Raw genomic sequence first — 5,794 nt, 5'->3', positions numbered from 1 at the left:
CCGCTTGTCCAACCTCAGATCCATTGAAGATGGAGAATAAAGGTGTACCAACTCTCCAAAATAGGCAAGACAATCTCTATAAAACCCATGAAGTGTTAATATATGCTATGCTGTGGAGTTTTGTTTGAAGTTCCACTCCTTATCCAAGCTACAATCCATTGAAGCATGGAACTAAGTAAGATATATCTCTAGTCCAAGATAGGATCCATTGAAACATAGAGAGAATCAAGGTCCACCACTTGTCCAAGCTATGCATGGGTAATTGATATAAGGACCACTACGTTTTCACCTATACTATGCTCTATCATGGATGGTTTCATATCCCACCAATTTTCCAACCTATTTAGTAGGTTGTATTATGGGGGTTTGGTTTCAAGGTACTTCACTTGTCTAAGGTGGGTTCCATTGAACCATGGAGAGAAACTATGTCTACCACTTGTCCGAAATATGCTCCTTTAAAACATAAAAACAAGGTCCACCACTTGTCCAAGCTAAAGTTTCTCTCCATTGAAGCATGGAGAGAAACAAGGTCTACCACCTGTCCAAAATATGCTCCATTGAAACATAAAAGCAAGGTCCACCACTTGTCCAAGCTAATATAACAAATGGGTGTTGGTTACAAGGTGTACCACACTTGACTAAACTAGTCTTCATGCAAGGTCTACCACATGTCCAAGCTATATGAGCTTGTTTTGAAGGTCTACCACACCTCTTGAAATTAGGATCCATGTAAGGTCCACCTTTTGTCAAGCTATGCATTTAATGAGTACTAAAACTAAGTAAATTGCAGTACTTAAATACCTTTCCAAGCTCATTAAGATTTTGGTCTCTAAGGCCGACCACCACCACATGTCTAATCTATGCTCTAATTGATTACTTATGCTAGTTCTCAAAGTCCAAACATAAGCTCCCTTCTAGCAAGGTTAGTTTAAATTTAGGCTCGAGCACCTGTCTAAGCTAGGTTCAATTTATGAAGCATCACCATTTAACCATGCTACGATCTAATGTATCATATCAAGGGGGTATTGATAAAAGGTCCAAAACTTATTGAGTTCAAGCTCTTAAGTAATTAAGTCTTTGTGAGTATTAAATGTTATAGTTTTAGTCTACAGATCCACCATTCAAAAACTCAAGTAATTTACTATTTACATTCAAACCTTGAATGCTTGAGATACAAAATACAAACTCAATCAATACTATATAAAGCAAAATCTAACATTAAGAGTATCAAATCAGTAACAAGAAACACTAACATGCACAAGAAACTCAAAACATACGTGTCTCCATTTCCAAAAAGTCCTCCATTGACAGAGGATGGTGTTGTTGTTGTTCTTCTTCTCTTTTGGAGAGCACTCCTCTGTAACAGGCACAATGTCGCCTGATTGCGAAGTGGATTGTTGAAGTCCAGCCCATTTTTCTATATCTTCATGAGACTTAACAAAGTCTAGCAGCATGGTCTCCACGCTTTTTGCCTCCTCCACACTATCAATTAAGCAGATAACTTCTTTTTTCTGTTGTATTCCTTCTTGTGCAACCAAGGAGCCATCACCAAAAACATCAACAAGCTTGCGGTCTTCAAAACAATATGTACGAATGTAGTGCTTGACCAAAGCTCTTTTTTTGGCCTCCAAATATTGCAAATCTGACATATCGTTATCTGCTACTTGAAGAAGAGAACAATCAATTGGCATGGGATGTTCCTCTAATCTTCTTCTCAGGTCTTCAAATGCATTGCCTTGTCCCAAGAAGGCAATAACTGTTAGGAATTGAATTGCTCCTTTGCAAGGAGCTGATGGAAAGTGATGCAATGCACCACAACAATGGTAGCTCAGATTATCTCCCATGGCGTCAAAGGCACATTGCAATTTTGTGAAGTTAGTGAAATCCACAAATGCAAGAAAGACAAATCCAGGATCTGTTGACCCTCCAGCAATAGCCAAGATCCCATCCAAAGCATTGTTAAATGTCTCCTCACTCCACTTCAAATTGCCTCCAACGTTTTTTGTCATATCTAAAACACATAAGCCAATAGGCACTTTATTATTGAAGTGGCGCATCAAGTAGAGATTGCCTTCCATTTGTAGGCTCACCACATAGATTGACCATGGCAAATCTCTAGGCTCAGTTTTCTCCTTTTGAAGGTGAATTGCCCATTGCATGTATTTTATTGCTCCATCTGGAAAAGCCATTTTCTTTGTTCCACGCGTCAAACTAGATCTGATCCATTCCTCGCATAGCATTAAAATTGTTTTATAAACAACATCATTGATGTTATACATTTTGACCACCTCCTCCCAGTCTTTACATGGTGAAGACTCATTCAAATTGTTGAAGCCTTCAAGAAGTGCATCTTGAATCAATTTGTCTTGCTTCAACTGCTTGATTCGATCATACATGTCAGTTGCATCACCATCCTTTGCACTCTTTGACAGTAAAATCTTCTCATCTCTAATCTCTTCTTGAATAGTCTTTACCTCTGATTCCTCAAGGCCACAAAGGTATCTAAATACAGTTGTTGGGGGTTTCTTATTCTCCTCTTCTAGATTTTCAATGATTTCTATCCAGCAATCATAAACTAAATCAGAGTACGTGACCATGTGTGCCTGTTTAGCAATCCAACTTGCTGCTGCACTCATTCTTGCCAATCGAAGAAAAGCCTAAAAAGAAATAGAGAAATAATTAAACTATTGAGCAAGATTTGTTAATTAAACACTATCAAAAAGACAAAGAAAATAACTTACATCCCATCCGGCACGAGATGCATGTCCCTCTGCAATTCCACTTGCTGCCTTTGGTGGTCGTCCTGAGAAGATCCATTGACTCCGTAAATGTCTCAATATTTGGCTGTAAGGTTGCTTGACATACAATGCCTGAGCCTCCTCATTTGCAATGGCAGATATAGCAGTTGCAACAAATGGAGGAGCATTCACAACAATGCGAGCCTTTCTAAATTTATACACGCTAATCAGTCTTTCAAAGATCTCTTTGTTGTTTTGTTCATTGTGAAGCAAAACTTTTGCAGCATAGATTGAATGCTGCCCATCAAGAATCCAATAATGATAATCTTTAATTTTTTGCTCCTCTACCTCTTCTACTGCCAAAGGAGTCCCCTTCTTTGATTTTGCATTTCGAACAGGCATCAAATATGCACATGCTGCAGGCTTGGTCGTACTCCGTGAAAATCCAAATAACACACTTTCAGCGTGTTTTTTATCCATAATACGTGCATTATAGTGATCAGGAGCAAGCCAACAATTTTGAATAGGGATATCAAATTCCCTATATTGGAAAGGAAAATAATTTATGTACTTATTCATTCCACCTGTATCTTTTTCTTGTCCTTTCATGGCCTCAGCTTCTAAAACATTTGGATCCACAATTCTCATCTTTGACATTGAACCCTCTGTTGATGAGGATGCCAAAGATGCCTTGTCTACATCCAAAATGGAACTAGTTCGCTTAGCTTCTACTTTCTGCACTTTTGCTTGCTTCTTTGTGGATGGTGGTCGTGAAGCTTTCACCTTTTTTCGTTGTAGTGTGGCAATGATGGAGCTTTGAAGTTGATCTGCTGTGATATTTGGATTTGATTCTGCAAACTTCCATCCTCGAGAAAACATTGTCTCTTCTTTGTTTCTAGACATGCGCTCCAATGCATATGCTCCTGGAGATAGTTGAAATTCTAGATTCATTGGAACTAGAATGTCAATGCATTCCACCTCTGGATGACTATCAACTACAGAGACAGATGCTTCCACAACTTGTCCAACATCTTCAAACAAGCTGTCATTCTCCTTTTTGGCAATAAATAGATGCACCTTATGAAATTGTGCACCCTCTATACCATGTATGTCCAAATACCATTTCCTAAGATCATTGCAAGTATAGTCAACTGAGACAGCAACCCTTGCAACCTGTTTTTTTGGAGCCATCTTTCCTGAAACAAAAAAAACCAAATGTTATTTTAACATATACTTTTTTGTAATGGATTAAGTTTGTGTGAATACAAGTTCCACCACTTGTTCAAGCTAGATCTAAGCAAGTATACATAGTGATCATTTAAGCTAGTAAACTAAGGGAAGGGAGAAGTAAGGTCCACCACTTGTCCAAGCTCAGCTCTAGACAACATGGAGAGATTCGAGGTCTACTAATTGTCTAATATAGGCTAACTATATTGAAACATAGAGAGAAGCAAAGGTCCACCACTTGTCCAATCTAGGGTCCATTGAAACATGGAGAGAAGGATGCTCCACCATTTGTCCAAAATAGGCTCCATTGAAACATGAAGAGAAGCAAGATGCACCATGTCTTTGAGATGCTAGGCTCCATTGAAATACCTTAAAACCATGATATTTTGTATATGTGGGGTTTAAATTCAAGGTCCACCACTTGTCCAACCTATTATCCCTAGTAGCATGAGTGGTTTGGTCTCAAGATTCACCACTTTTCCACTCTATGTCATTATATTAAGAAGATCTGGGTGTTAAGGTCCACCACTTGTCCAACCTATAAGGCAATATCTTAAATGGTATTATTTACCACCACTTGGAATGCACATGATGGGTTTTACATAGGGGTATGGTTCCAAGGTCCACCACTTGTCCAAGCTAACTCTATTGAAACATAGAGAGAATCAAAGGTCCACCACTTGTCCAAGCTAGGCTCCATTGAAACATGGAGAGAAGGATGCTCCACCATTTGTCCAAGCCAGGTTTGATTGAAACATGAAGAGAAGCAAGCTGCACCATGTCTCCAAAATGCTAGGCTCCATTGAAATATCTTAAACCCATGATATTTCGTACATGGGGGTTTACATTCAAGGTCCACCACTTGTCCAACCTATTATCACTAGTAGCATGAGTGGTTTGATGTCAAGATTCACCACTTTTCCACTCTATGTCATTATATTAAGAAGATCTGGGTGTTAAGGTCCACCACTTGTCCAACCTATAAGGCTATATCTTAAAGGGTATTCTTTCTCACCACTTGGAATGACCATGATAGGTTTTACATGGGGGTTTGGTTCAAAGTTCCACCACTTGTCCAAGCTAACTCTATTGAAACATAGAGAGAAGCAAAGGTCCACCACTTGTCTAAGCTAGGGTCCATTGAAACATGGAGAGAAGGATGCTCCACCATTTTCCAAGAGAGGCTCCATTGAAACATGAAGAGAAGCAAGCTGCACCATGTCTCCAAGATGCTAAGATCCATTGAAATACCTTAAACCCACGATATTTTGTACATGGGGAGTTTACATTCAAGGTCCACCACTTGTCCAACCTATTATCTCTAGTAGCATGAGTGGTTTGGTCTCAAGATTCACCACTTTTCCACTCTATGTCATTACGTTAAGAAGATCTGGGTGTTAAGGTCCACCACTTGTCCAACCTATAAGGGTATATCTTAAAGGGTATTCTTTCTCACCACTTGAAATGTCCATGATATGTTTTACATGGGGGTTTGGCTCCAAGGTCCACCACTTGTCCAAGCTAACTCTATTGAAACATAGAGAGAAAAAAAGGTCCACCACTTGTCCAAGCTAGGGTCCATTGAAACATGGAGAGAAGGATCCTCTACCATTTGTCGAAGCTAACTCTATTGAAACATGGGGGGTTTACATTCAAGGTCCACCACTTGTCCAACCTATTAACGCTAGTAGCATGAGTGGTTTGGTCTCAAGATTCACCACTTTTTCACTCTATGTCATTATATTAAGAATATTTGGGTGTTAAGGTCCACCACTTGTCCAACCTATAAGGCTATATCTTAAGGTTATTCTTTCTCACCACTTGGAGTG

The sequence above is a fragment of the Adiantum capillus-veneris genome, chromosome 23 (genome assembly GCF_014529385.1).
Source record: "Adiantum capillus-veneris isolate H3 chromosome 23, ASM1452938v2, whole genome shotgun sequence".
In the NCBI taxonomy this organism is placed as follows: Eukaryota; Viridiplantae; Streptophyta; class Polypodiopsida; order Polypodiales; family Pteridaceae; genus Adiantum; species Adiantum capillus-veneris.
Note: the sequence above shows the minus strand (reverse complement) of the source record.